Genomic DNA, 15,974 nt, shown 5'->3' on the forward strand with positions numbered 1-15,974 from the left:
CAAAAAAGATTAAAAAATAATTTCTTAACATTAAAGTGCAATCAAGCACTGAAGAAATTATTTAAACTTTCCATAGGAAAAAAACACACTCTAAAATGCTGTGAGGGTATTGATGGCTATTAAATATTTACCTTTCTCTCCAGCTCACACTAGAAAGAGTAATTTGTATTTGGCAGAAACTGGCTGCAATTACATTAGTCAATCCAAAAGCCCAACTTGCTCATACAAAATGCAAACAAATTAGTTAAAATGGTCTAATTAGCAGACTGTAAAAATGCAAAGCAAGGCTGGCATAAAAATGTGTGCTAGACAAGTACACTTATACAAAATAAATAGAAAGGTAAATATGAAATAGTCCACTAAATCCTAACCAAAGGACCAAAGTGTAAAACAACATTTAGGGATTGCAAACTTTTAAAGAAAACTTTCTACAAACTGTTAAACATGTTCTTGCGACCCACATTTGATCATGAAAATATGATTGCTACCATAGCTGAAATTCTACTGGGATTTCAGTTCAGTGCTGTGGAGCTGTGTGAGGCCAAGTTATATATTCATTTCATGCGGGTATGCACACAAACACAACTCCCAGCGAAGCTAATTGGAGTGCAATTGAAGAATGCAAGGAATATAGGATGTGGCCTATGGAAGGAAGGTCAAGCCATTTCTTAACATGTTGTGTATTTGTTTTTCTTTCCACAATTTAAATAAATAATTGGAAGTAAATGAAAACATGGAAACAGTTAAGGTAAATGATAATACACCTTTGTTCTTACAGGAAGTATGAACTATGTGTATTTTCTGCGAGGACTAAACGTGCTGTTTAAAAAGAGTAACTACAATAACTCTATTATTACTGTCACTGATATATTAGACTAAGACAGGCTTTAGTATCCCTTTAGTATTGTTGCAATTACATAATCTGTGGGTTTCTAACTCCTTTAGTTTAGATACTATAGACATAATAGCCCATTATGATTCCTAGGCTATCTTATAAAAGAGGCTATTGTAAAGTGTTGATCTGAATTTGCCTCCATATTCTTCTCACCTCCCCACATATTCTTCTGTCCTTCAAAATGTCTAGCTGTCTAGAGCCACATTCTTCCTTCTTGACACTTAACAGATGGCAGAAGGCGGGTGGCTTTGGCAAAATTAGAGATGCATTGAAGAAAAAATAACCATGAACACCCTCCAGCAAAAGTATGATGTTATTTGGTACAAAGAACTTTTTTGTGTAAGTGTTGCAACAACAGAAATATCCTTGAAGAAGAATTTACCTCACAGGAAACAATCATTGGCAAAAGAAGCACGGCCACAAGGTTTGGTCATTATCACAGTTACGACCTCTCTAACACATAGCAGCTGACTCCCTCGGCTTCTTCCACTGAAATAGCTGACTTCAGGATCTTCACTCCTCCATACTGTCTCTGGTTGCACTGAATACCTCATTGTGCTGAGTATCATCAGTCCACAACTCTTACAGAATTAATTTGGTGCAAAACATCTCTGTTGAGTTCAGTGTCATTGAAGTAGTAAGATATATTTGAATATATAAAAAAGTTCAGAGGTGGTATCAGAAATGTGGATATTCTACTGTGAAGATCAAGGAGTTAGGTCCTGTTATCTGTTATTTGAGTTAGTACTTAGCAAAGTACTTGGAGAATGGCGAAAATATGAACCACGGAAATCATGTGTTCCACTTTCTCACCCACCACCATATATTCCCACCTCACAAAAATACTCCAGTTACTGAGACTCTCAGATGCAACACAGCTCCTGGATGATGACTGATAAAACAAGTACGCTGGATATGTGAAGAAAAAAAGGTATTTCTGGAATACAAAAGCCAGTTAAGAGGATGTAGGCTTGAGGTACATCAAAAGTTGGGTGGGTAAGAAGTTCCATCATGGTGTCTTGCCATGAGTGGCTCCACAAATGTCATTGGTTCAGTGATTGCTCCAAATTTCTTACAATCATACTGTCACACATGTAGTACTGTGTTTGCTTCTTCTTTGCAGGAGTCATAGGACCAAAGAGCATGATACTCCAGAATAATTATTTCAGTATTCAGTGCGCTGTGTTTTGCTGCTGTTTCCTATATAGGCAGCTTCAGCAAGCCTAGATGAGTTAATCAGCTTCCTGCCTCGTGCACAGGTTTATTCATTCTCTGTAAATGCTGACAGCTCTGCTATCCCTTACTTGCCAAATGTTAGGAAAGATGTAAATGCCATAACTTTCAAAGTTTTCTCCCCAAAGCTATTCAGTCTCGGCATGCAATTCACCAGAGATACAGATAAGCCTGAAAAGTGTAGTTCAGTCTGGTACACCTCAACCCACTTAGGCATTTCACCCCTCCTCATCATGAAGACCAAATCATCTGTCTTAACAGATCAACAGGAGATGGAACATTGTGTCCCTACTGTCTACCCGTGCTGGGAATACGTGCAGTATCTACCAGTAAATCAACTTCATATAAATCAGTATACTTCATCCGAAAGCTTGATTCCAACTCTACTTTCTTCACTGGAGAGAATTACACTACTTTCAGCATCTTTGGATCACATTAGATTGCATCTGGTTGGCTCTACTTCCAGAGAAGTAGGTATGGATAGGGTAAGGAGAGAAATGATACATATGCAGTTATTCTAGCTCTGCATAAAGGGATGTGAGTAGTGAAGAAAGGGTTGAGACACTGTAGGAAAGCTGAACTGAAGAAGATACTGGGTGGGACAGTTGATGTATGAGAAAATGAACACAACACGGAGAGGGGAAGCGATAGAAAAAGAAACAGAAACGTAAAAGAAAGAGCTATATCAAGAAATAATGTGGAAGGAAGGAAAAAGAAGAGACAAATTGCAAGGAAGACTAATTGCATATTTCATCACCTAAAACAATGTTTCTAACTGCAACATGACAGTACATATCAGGCTTGATTTTATAGATAAACATGAAATGTTCGCACTTGGGAAAAGCACAAGGGAAACAAATAAGGAAGAAAGAATAAATGGTCAGTTTTCAACAGGAAAAGAGGTTACTACTGGAGACCCACAGGAATCTGGACAGAAATCCATATTAACACAGAATTACTCAGGGTAGAGAAACTAAAACTTACTGTGAAGAATTAAAAAAAAAATAAAATCCCTTGATAGAGAGCATCTGGGTAATAAGATAGAAGTCAATAAATTCTAGGTCAATAATACAAATGCATGTAGAGAAAACAAGTACATCTAAATGGCACTTAGCACTAAATGAGCTATTTCATTTCTGGAAACAGATCTTGGAGAGTCTGATAAAAATGTCAGCCCTGCTTAGCAGCAACAAAAACAATTATGAATTATTAGGAGGATACTAAACAATTCAGAAACTAGTCTGTCGACACATAATCTGTGTTGTACAGCCACCTGAACTCAAAACTAATATATATAAGGCTAGAAAAGTATACTGAAAGACAGAAGGAATGGTCAGCTACATTGAATATCTTCTGAATGAGGACTATTTAAATCAAATGAGACTTCCATGTGGGAAAGAAATGACCAAGGGCTAATATGTGGGATTATTACTTCAGGAGACACAGAGAAGGTAAATATGAACAATTATTAATTTCTCACAACAGAAGAAGAAGTGGGAACACAAGAAACTATCAGGGAATATGCCAAAACAAATAGAAGATTTTATTTATTTATTTATTTTTTCACAGACTGAGTATCCAAGCTGTGAAACTCATTGCCATGAGGTGTTACAAAGGCTTAAAAATGAGTAAACTCTAAAGAGGCAAATTCTTGGAAGCTCTTCCAGTTACTGAATGCAGTGTCCAGATGCATTACCTGGGTGTATAACAGTAGCAAGTGATGAACCACTCTGTAGGTGCTGTGTTTATTTTGGCTATCTTTGTTAACACCCACTACTGGCCACTGTCAGAGATGGAATATTGGCAACAGTTTTTGATTTTACTTGTTTGGTTGGTAGTTTTGTTTAGTTTTATTTTGGTTTGTTTTCTTTGCTTTTGTTTTGTCAAATGTCTATAGTATTTTTGAAAGTCTACGAGATACAAACAAGAAGAGAGAACACAGTGCTTTTATCTTTGCAGGGGATACAGAGTCAACCTGACTTAAGGTATGTTCTGTGAGGGAAAAAGCTGTTTCTCCTGAGAAGAAGGTGGCTGCTTTGGCTCTGCCGCACCTCAGGAAGTGCTGTACTAGGCAAGTCTCACATCACTTCATGTCCTGCTATCAAAAGTTCCTGTCAGTTTCATTGCTTTTATGCTACTTAAAAAAACTATGCTAGAATGCACACATGTATGTAGGATGATTTAATAACCTTTTGTTCCCTAACTCTAAAACATATCATTTTTTTTTTTTTTCTGTTTGCTGCTATGTGGATCAAGCAGCTCTAGAGTCCATGAAGTGAGCATAATTTATTCCTGACTTGTGCTGGAATAATTTATGTTCTTGAACCTTTGCAGAAGTATAGTCACCAGAGAGCTGCCTGCTTACAGGAGTTTTTACACATATTTTGTCTAAATCAGAGCTCTAAATGCAATGTCGGAGATGCAGGGAGTTTGTGTGGATTTGTAGCACTCCCTGGAGGACTCTGTGTCTATAAACCAATAAACATTTCACTATTCTCAGCAAGTGAAGATTTTCATAATTTTTGATGTATGCAGTATTGACTATTCTTCTCATTTTAATTTCAGTACTATTCCACAGGTAATAAGTAATTGGAAAACAACTTCTTGCAGGTGAATAAATAAAAGTCAGTGAAAATTAGTCTTTCTATACTTAGCTGCTGCCCTTTTCTTATTATCAACCAAAGCAGCAAAACAAAATAATCAGTTATAAACAAAACACTTCTCACATTGGTTGAAAACTACATCAAGATGCAGATATTTTGTGATCAAAACATTCAAAAAGGAGGGAGGAAGAAACAGCCATCTAATTTCTATATAGATCTATTTATTTATTTATTTATTTATTTGCATATGCAGCTTGAACACAACATTGTTGATTCTTCATAAAACTGAGTGTCCCAACCTGTAGGCAGATGTGAAGATTAAAATTCCTAATTGTTACTCTGAAATCAGTTGATACGAAGGACAATTAAATATAGGGTCAAGATTTCAAATTTATTCCTTAGTCAGTAAGATGTTAATTTGGTAATCAAGTGACTACAAAATGTTTTCTGAAAGAGTCTGAACCCATTGCTGCATGTGCAGAACTGCAAACATACCAACAGCATGTACGGCTGGTGTTTACAGAGGTCTATGAATAATAAATAATCTAGTTAAATAACCATCGTTAGAGCTATGCAAACAGGAGAGCAAATAAATCAAGACCTCCTGCTCATGCATAGATACCAACCACAGTACTTCATTTTTTTTTTTTCTTTGTTTTCTTTGTTTGCTTAAATAGGAGAGACAAATAGTGGACACAGGTGTAATCAGCTAGAAATTGTGAAGTTAGTAAGAATTATTTTGGAAAAGATCACCAAGTGGATCAACTCCCCATTGAAAAAAGTCAGCAGTTTGCATCAGTATATGTACCCCGTCATTCAGACTGCATCAGTTTGTTTCTGCAACTGGCATAATGTGGCATAGTTCAGAGAGAATTTCACACACTGACATACAGTGCTGGATGTAAAGGAGATTCATAAGCAAAAGTGAAAAGGCCTTATTTATTTATTTATTTTTGCATATGGGAATTAAATTGTTTTATTTTATACAGTGTTAAATGTAAATACATTCTTTGAAACTGATATTACTATGTTCAGCGCTTAAAGTATTCTGTTTATTGTTTCCCTGTGTGATTGTCTGTCTGTACAGAATTTCATATGAAAAAATGAAATACATGGATTACGTACCAAGTGCCTGCTTCCTTCTGTTATTCTTTCCAGCAATAATAATGCTTTCATGCTGAAAGATGATTGGGAAAAGGTTAGTTCTGTATCTGGATAAGTGAGATACACTTATTTCACAATCCTGTGTTTTACTTCTGTGGATTTCTATGATATAACCCACTCAACTTAGCTATCCAGTTGCTGTTTAAATATGATAAAATGCAACACTTTTGCATCTTGACACTCTTGACGTCTACATGACTATCACTATGTGTGCAGAATGAGTTAGACACCAGTTTAGCGCTGTTGCATTCTCTGCACTGCACTGCATGTAGTGCTTCAGTGCTTTACATCACAGAACAGAAAAGAAGCTTTAGGGTATTCTTCCTGGGCACAGGAGGGCAAAAGTTGAATGTGAGACAGGGCTTTTCCTTTTCGTTCTCTAAATTTAAACGAGGCAACACCCAAATATATAATATTTGTATTCTATGCAAGCTTTAAAATAAAACAAAATAAAATCATTTAAATAAAATGGTTAATAGTCTATTTATTCTTATGTACAGGTATAGAATTTAAACAACAGACAAGAAATGTTGTTTAAAGACATATGTGTTTAAATGACATAGGTCTAGTGCTTCACATATTTATCTTTCCCTTTGAAAGTGAGCATGGCTGTTCAGTAACTGAAGTTGAGAGCTTAAAACAGAAACAGACCCCAGCTTGTAGAGGCGACACCATGTCTAATCACTGGTAATGAGGTGATAAAATAAAGTAGATGAAGGAAATTGTTACTTTCAGCCTCCCATTGGTTCAGTAAGTCTTGACCAACTTGCATATGGTGTTCTTTCTGTTCCTATGTGAGCATTTGTGGGACCCACCTGGTGCAAACTTTGCAATATTCCAACGTTGCCACCATTGTTTCCAATGCACTGAATCAGATATTCAGCTCTGTACACAGTCCATGTTTGCAATCATCTTATTCATGTGGATGAGCTGATAGAGATACTCTTCATTTCATGGTTTTGACAGCTACGCATGGCCACTTGGAACGTGGCTTGTCTTTCACATCACTGCTGCCACTGTTGAAACGTACCACCCAGCACTTCACTGCCCTCACAACCACTGTTTGGTCTCCATAAATGTTTAGCAAGCATCAGTGAATGTCAATGGGTGCAATTTTTTTTCTGCATAGAGGAATTCAGTGACACACCTTTGCTTCATATGCACACCATGTCAAAAACCATTCTGTCAGACTGCCCCTCTGCTGCCATCTGTTGCACAATAACAAAATGTAAAAGGAATATTGGTGGGAAGGCTCAACCTTCACTGCTACACCACCACCAACTACCTCTGCCATTATGGGCCAACATAATGGGAGGCATTAATTTTGGAGCAGCTTTTGCATATGTCCTCTACATGAGGATGTGCAGCCCAGCTCCTAAATGGTAATATGCGAGAGTAGTCAGCTTGGAATTCATACAGCTGGGGTGTTTTGTACACTATAGTGTTAGCTACAATGCAAATTTTTTTTTTAATACCATTTGTTCCATAAACTTTTGCTCTGTACTGAGTGGCCAGTAAGAAACTAACAAACAAACACACAGAAAATAAATCCTTCCTGTTTTCCCAATGTTTCTGTCACCGATAGAGCTACTTTTAGGTAAATTCTTCTTTTATCATCTCATTTAGCTTGTTTACATGTAACAGGCACTGCTGAGTAGTACATTTGGTTAATGATTATCTTCTACATATTGATATTAGTACCTGAAGTGGGAACATCTCATTTCCTGAATATGATTACCATTTTGAAATCTTATGCACAGGAGAAAAAAACCAACACAATTCTATAAATTAAACAAGAAGTTCTAAGAACTTATATCCCCCAGTTCACATCCAGATACTAATGCATCTCATTTACTTTGTTGCTATTCCCTGGAGTTATCTGTGTCATGCAGACCAGTCTTGCATGTCATGTTAACTATCCACTGAAAAAAGCTATAAGTGTACTTGTAACAGTGCCCTAAGCTAGCATACAAGGTAGGTAGAAGAACATAAAAAAATCATCACTGTTACATTTCAAGTTGCGGGGATATTTTAATTCCAATAGGATAGAACCCATGTCAGCTAAAGATGGAGCTATAATTAAACTGATATGGCATTCACAATTGCCTCAAAACCCGCTGTAGTTGTCATATGTTTCTTTTCCCCATCTTTAAACTATATGGAAATCAATTATCTCAACAAACCAGCTGTAAGGACTGTATGCCAACCACTTACACTTGAAGTGAATAAATTATTTGAAATTCATTATTGATGTGAACAACTCTCCAAGATTTAAAGCACCAGTCCATTTTCTGTGCTGAGATTCACATGGAATTTTAACAAGTTCAGCACTATCCTCCGTCATAAATTCATATAGGAAACTGTTATGCAAATAGCTAGAGTTCAGGGATTGGCGAGCCATGCACATAAAATTATGCTTCAGATGACAAAGTGCCCACGAGTTAATGGTTCTTTACATTTAGTGACAAATTTGTTCATGATTTACCCCAGAGTGACAGACACAGGGTAAAAGGGGGACATCGGAGACTGAAAATACCATTTGTGTGTCAAGGATGTTAGCAACCTGGAGTGGTGATAGGCACTGGTGTCTACAGGATATGAAATTGAGTTGATGTGATGTCATTTTGGCTCTACTGTAATCTGGTTATCTCTTGCCAAGACTTCATGTATGATTAGTCAGCTCGGAGAGGACAGCAAGCCTTATCAGGCACACTTCCTGACATTCCTGTCAACTTAAGAAATGTGGCTAGGGAATTTAAGATGAGGTGTCACATCTTCATATCAAATCCCATTGAGTCACCACCTACAAGTTTGAAGACTCCTTCTAAAAACATTAATGAAAAGAAAAAATGAAGTTTAGGCTGGATTTGACCTTGTAATGCATTCTGCCTGAGACATCCCTCTAAGTTAGTATCTTTAATCTTCATGCTTCTTTTCTTTCATTCTTTTTCCTTTTTTTTTTTTTTTTTTTTTTTTTTTTTTTTTTTTTTTGTATACATAGAAATAATTGGTATGCAGGCTGTGAAAAAATAGTATTCATTAATACTAATGCAAACGCATGTTCTGAGTTAGTTGACTTCTAGTCTGTAGAATAAGCCAACCTTTTATGTGCCTGAGCAATTTTAAAAGAAACTCCTTTGTAAAAAGCTTGCAATCCCATGTATTTAACAAGGACTATATTTGTAATGGTTAATAGACAGATGAAAATACTAAGCATAACAATATTTTTTTCATCTCTTCAAAGGTAAAGCTTGTACAATGTAATATTTGCACTGTATACAGTCTCTTTCAAGTTTCTTTTCAAAAGCAAGTTAGCAGCATGCTATTTTTATGCCATTACATTTGTCCAACTGAACAATTTGTTTTAATAAAAGCAGTTGCATTCTATTCCTTGCAGTGGGGCTCAAAGTTAAAATTTGTTGCTAAGCCAAAAAGATTCCTCATATGCCTCAAACCAGAACACTGCACAAACGAGGCACAGAAGAATCTGTCTATAGACTATCATCAGGAAGACTGTACATGCAGAAATACCCAACTCTTCAGCCATTGCTAAGTTATTATTCCATGTAGTTAAGGGCCTCTTAGGCTTAAAAATGTCTTCACAGAGAGCATACAACCACCTCATAGACCTTAAGGAGAAGCTCACACAGTTCCATGTTCTGACACAAAATACCCACTGTTCAGTGTACCATTTATTTTATTTATTTATTTATTTTCAAATAAAAATTGTATATCTGTGCTTTGTTAAAAGGCATGGTAAAAATTCTACATAATACATACATTCTTGACTATACAGGGCTGATACTGGTCTTGCATGTCCGGAAGACACCCAGTGTGCAAGCATGTCCAAGAAAGGGCTATAGAGGACTGTAACCAGTTATAAGAGCACTGTTGAAAGAATCCTAAACTATTAAATGATAGCCTTTGTTTTTTACAAAACTAATCAGAGCACCAATTAACTTCTTTCTACACCTTACTTATTTTGCTACGTTCACCTTTCACAAACTATTTGGTTGAATAGTTCTGTAAGTAATTTTTGCTCTTCCCACATCAGTTTGTGATGCTTGAGGATGTGTTTCCTGAAATCTTGGTCCCAAGTTCAAACACACTGCTTGTCTAATCTAATCCTGCATGTGTCAAGGGGTTGGAACTATATGATCTTTGAGATCCTTTCCAACCCAAGACATTCTATGATTCTATGAGTCTACCTAACATTTTATAACTAGCCTGTGTGCTGCCTAGACTTCCTCTGTAGTCAAACAAATGAGATAGGCATTCCCAAAAGGGGAAAACAACTCATATGAAGAAACTTATATAAGACCAGAGGAAGGAGCTCTGTCTCAGGAATGAATATTTCTTTCCTAAGACAAAGGAGCATGTTGAAAAATGTCAAGAAAATCTATTACACTCTGATTTTTGCTCCAATTTTTTTTTATCTTGGACATCCAGTTTGGGCTTATCTCTATCTCTTAAATCAAACAACTTGTTAGAAATAATATTTCTTAAGATTTTAATTTTAAAAGTACAGTCATAGGACAAACAAGTAGCTGATGATCAGTGCATAATACAAAGCTATCTACTGCACTAAGCTTTATAGGGGATAGCTTACACAGGCCTTAGTCTTACCCTTATTGAGGTCAATTAAAATTTTGCTAATGACATCAATGCAGAAAAGCTTAGGCTCAGACTGAGTAGCTGAGTTCTTGCCAGTGTCCCATGGGAAGAGACAACTGCTTTGCAGCACTTTTGACACTACTCTCAATTTTGAAGAAATTTGGTTTTGTTATTTGAGATTTTATTTTCCTGTAGTCAATAGGAGGTATCATGGCAAAAAAAAGATTCACTGCTCCAACTAGTCTTTTGGTGACAGGGACAAAGAAAATCATTTAGTCTTCTTTCTCCACATATTTGCTCCTCAGAACAATGTGTCAAAAATGAATGTTCATACTATCTCTGAGGTGTGACTAGAAGAAGTTGCTGGGGGAGGGAGCCTTCTATATAGGACAGGTGAAAACCGAAGAAGTTGAAGGAAGAATGGAAATAAATGGAAATGCAGTGAAGATGTGGAGCAACTGAAATGGACTTATGAAACATGTAAAGAGCATTTATGTGAACCAAGGATACATGCAGGAATATGCCTTTCTAAATATGAAAATATTCTGTTATCTAAATGATTTTAATCATTATTTATTGCTTTTGAAAATGGGTATAGGTGGTACACACCTTTACCTAAGAAGAAAAATAATTTCTATTACTATTATAGATTTTTTAATCATAAGCTGCCCTGCAAATCCCTGTGATTAAACAGAGGACTGTGGAAACTCCAAAGACTTTTTCATTCTAGCTCCTGCTCTTTTCTCTGGCAAGTTAGACAGAGCTCTGGTGAAAGGACTTTTGTTTTTTTACAGCCAGGAACAGAAAGAACCTCAGGGTACCTGGCCATATCTTATTATGCTGTTATCTAATCCTGACTCCTGATTTTCTTGAACAAGGTCCTTCAAGGTTGTTTGCACCAAACCCATCCCCTCTGGGGATGTAGTCATCACGTGTGTGTCCTGTTAGCCACCCTTGTTTTCCTAAATGCAGTCCAGTTCTGCTATTTTTTGCTGGGCCCTTGACAGTGTGTCATCTTTGAAATGTCATTGCATGAACCTTTCACTCTGTTTGGGGTGCCAGTGTCAACAGAAGGAGCCTCCAGAAGGATGTGCTTTTGATTGGCAAAGACAGAATGATTGACACTGGGCTAGTAGTCTGTCAGAGCTGAAGCATATCATTGCGTGGCAAAGCTATTCTGCTCAATGCCACCCATTTCCAGCCTATATGCCATGTTGGTGCATTTCAACCCAGTGTCAGAGAAAGCTAACAACTGGTATCAGTGATGTATGATAAAAAGCAAGCCTACCACTAACCACTGATGAAAATGGCTATATTTCAGATAGTAAAGAAAGCAAGTCTATTTATGCGTCTGTCTATCTATCTGTATGTTTTGACATGCACGTGCATGCTCAACTGGCCGATTCTTCAATAAAGAACTGTAAGCTTTGAATAATTAAAAAGGCCAGATTTTTCATTCTTTATTTCTCTATCTGGGGAATTAATGTGACTTTTTCTAGACATCAGTCCTGCAGATTGAACTTGGCTATCAGCAACTCTGGTTTGGATACCTGAAAAGTTTTAAAATTTTCTGGCTTGTCATTCTCACACTTTCACTAAAGATATGCCTTGGAATAATTAAGAAAGTGTTTAAAGAGTCGGGTAATTATTCAAGTAATTTGTCTCTTAAAATTAACAATGCGCTCTTATCTATTTGCCTAAAACCTATGTGAAATTTTTATACTATCCAAAGAAGTCATTCCACCACCTTCTCCTGTAAGAGGGTTCATTTGCATTCACTGATCATATTACATTTTGCCTGCAGTAGTTTCAGTAGGATATTCTATTCCTCTCCACTTACTCTCTTAATCTCCTGGGTGGCAGGCAGCAGCACTATGAATTTGCAGCTTCTCCATTGCTGTCAGCCAGTGAAATAGTGTTTCCTTTATGAATATATGAAATGAGGACAACAAATCTGAGAATTCCAGATCTTGTGCCCCATATATCAATATATTTTTAGAAGATGTGAGGTTTTAAAAGCCTCCTAGGTTTTTGCATTTAGAACAAATGTCCATTTTCAAAGGGAAAATTTCTTGAAATATTGCCTGTTGTTTGTTTTTCTTTCAGAGAATGTTAATTAAAGAAACTTTTAATGGGAACCCATTGATATCTTTAGAAAACGCAGTCAGGAAGCATTATCAAGGCAGCAGTAAGGGCAGCAGTGAAATATATCCATGTATGTTTGACATGTCGTTATCTTCTGAATCAGGACAGTTCTGATTAAGAAAGGATGCTCACTCTTCTCCATCCCATATCCACAGATTGAATTTTATTTATTTATTTATTTATTTATTTATTTTTATTCCCTGGTTCCAAATGAAATCAGTGGCTGAAATCTTACAAAATCCTCACAATGAAACTCCCGTTTTGTACTTTTCTTCTTCCTTTCTTCTTTTCTACATATGTCTGTCCTCTGATCAGGTTTTCTCCTGCCACTTCTCATTCATACATACTTCCTCCTTCCCTCCTCCAGATTTCTGTTCCCCTCTTTCCATTGCCTTTTCCTGTTCACAGGCCCATCTCCTAAGTATATTCTCCAACTATAAGTTCATGTTCCCATTGATGAAAAAAACTTTATCAAACAGCAGTAAACTACTGGATTAATTTTTGCTTTCATTCATTCACTGTGATCCAATATTCAGATGTTTACTGTGTATTTTATCTCACCGAACTGTTTTCAAGAAGTTCTCTGATGAGTTTTTCTCATCACTGTCCTCCAAGAATCAAGAGTTCAGACTTTCTTTCCACATCTCCCTTTGCTTTTGTTGCATATCAATCAGTTATTTCTTTACCATCTCCCCTGTACCTCTTTAGCATGACCTCTTTCCCTCATCTACCAGTGTAATAAACCCTCCACTGAAAATGGTTGAGAAATCTACTTCTGCCGTGAGTCATCTTGTCCCATGTTCATTCAGACAATCACGTATCATCGCCTTTCTCCAACTGAAACCAAGACTTTCACCTCCACTTAAATGTTTCTGACCTCTCCCCATTAGCTGTGCCACAATTTTCACTGCCATTGAGTTATAATTTGAGGATCATCTTTCACTTCCCATCACATCACACATCCAAGCTATGGTAGAATTCTGCCATATCTGTCTCCAACTTTTTTTCTAAAAAATTCTCTCAGTTTCTGATCAAATCTCACATCAAAAACTCTGAGGCATTATCTGCTTTACCACCACAGCAGCCCCCTTCTCTTCAGTCCCCCTAATGTTCACATCACTACTTCTATATCACATAAGAAAATTTTCACCCACCAAAACTTCCTCGTGATTTAGAGACTTAAAAAACCTCTTCATGAAAGTCCTTCTCTGTTTCAAATCCCATCAGTCAGTTCTTGCCATCAGAGCCCAGTATCATCTTAATTTTCTCTCTAAATTTCTTTATTCTCTTCACTTTGTACACACTGTACTTTATTGACTGCCCACTGTGATTGCCTCCCCTCTTTTTAGCATTACTGCACATGCAATAGGTGTCTGAAATCCTGTTTGGAGTCATTAGCTGCTTTTACATCGAGCAGAAAAGCAACTAAATGTTTGTAGCCTGGTTACTAGACACACAGGGATACTTTACATACTGACGGATGGCTAATTGGCTTCATACTTATTGGTAATTGTTCTGTTTTTCCTTATCCTCTCTCTCTCATTTCACCTGTTCAGAGTATCTCTTTCTTACAACTGGGATACTGTAGACACTTTAGAGATCATTAATTAAATTGGAAGGAACTTTGTAATACAATATTGCCTTAGCATGTTCTTACATTTGTCATCCCTTCCAGGAGTTTCTCCAAAAAACTTTGCCACAAATAATTATTTATTTAAAATAAATGGTTTTAATAGATTATATTGAAAATGTACATGCCTATATTTACTAAAGATCTATAGTCTTATTATTAGAGTAATTAAAGTTACTGCTGTCATTTGTATATGCTACTTAATATCATGATTAATAGCATAAATACAGAATTGATTAAAATTTTCCTTGCAGAGTTAATTTAAAAACATACAAAAAATCTATAGTATGTAAGACTTTAATATAGAATTTAATACACACTGGAGAGAAACTCCAAACCATGTTATTGCCCAAGACAGCTAAACAATATTTAATTCATGGTTAATGGTGTTTAGAGCTCTCCATGGAGCATGGCTGTGTTGTTTACTAAGGGCCTCTCTGAAGGCAACTGCTAAATGTGTCAGCCCTGCAATTTTGACACCTATACCAATAGACTGGAAACAGGTAAAATGAGTAATGGAATGGGTACTAGAATGAACAATATCTAGATCTAATAGCCAATTACTGCAGCTTCTTTTTTCAGCATTCAGCAGTCTGTCACACCCCAACTAAGAAAAGACTTGTTTTTACAGTGCCAGTCGTAAAGAGTGCACCGCTGTGCTCATGGCAAAATACACTCACAGACAATTAAGGACTGATATCTATGTATAGGGAAAGATACCATCTCATGAGTGACTAATAATGATGAGCTCTGTGATAATCTGACAGACTCAAGATATCTGTGAAGACTTCCAGTAAATGAAATGCAGTTCAGATACAGCAGGAAAGAAAGCAGTTCTAAAGAGAGGAGATCTCAGATATCCTGCGATTCAAGAGGGGATGATCACTGCCTCTTAAGCTGGGCTATGGAGGGAAACAAGCAAGCGCAGGGAAAAGTAAATTTTTTTGTATGTTGTTTGGTGAGTTCCTGCTGCTAGCTGTACTCCTAATCAAGTTTTAGGGAGACCGGAGCTCTGCCAAATTTTCTTCTCATTATCTACATACAACAAACAAACAAGAAAGCAAGTCCTCCTTTTTCACTTCTCTATTAATTATATATCCCTCTGAGGAACAGCTTAATGTCTTTATACATATTCATCTTAAAATGGATTTTTTGCAAAATCCATTAAAATTAGAACTGACTGAAGGCACATTTTCATACTAGAATATGCTAAGGGAGCTTAAAAATGCATCTGCCCAATGATACAAAATGTTCTGCTTTTTTGGAGTGGTTTTAGTTTCTTATGTTTTACTAATGGCTTAACAAAAAGTAAACTTCACACTACTTCAAAAATGATTTCCATATACAGTTCCATCGAAAGTTTTCTAAAACATATCACAATATTTCACAACATGGAAAACACTTATCTATCCCATTAATCCAAATACCCTTTCAAATGTTAAACATATTGGAACAATTCCTTATCTACCTTTACGTTAACATTTAAAGCATAAAATACCAATGCAGCTATAAACTAAGACTGGACTTCATATGCCAGCTACTTCTTACTGAGTGATACTCTGGCTTTTCTGTAGCAACTTCTCCCCTTTACCTGTTAACTTGGACAACGTAACATCCAGCTCCAGGAATAAGGGAAGAACATGTTTCAGAAACAAAGACTGAAAGCAGAACACTGCAACCTGAACTAAGG

Source organism: Excalfactoria chinensis, chromosome 3 (genome assembly GCF_039878825.1).
Source record: "Excalfactoria chinensis isolate bCotChi1 chromosome 3, bCotChi1.hap2, whole genome shotgun sequence".
Taxonomy (NCBI): Eukaryota; Metazoa; Chordata; class Aves; order Galliformes; family Phasianidae; genus Excalfactoria; species Excalfactoria chinensis.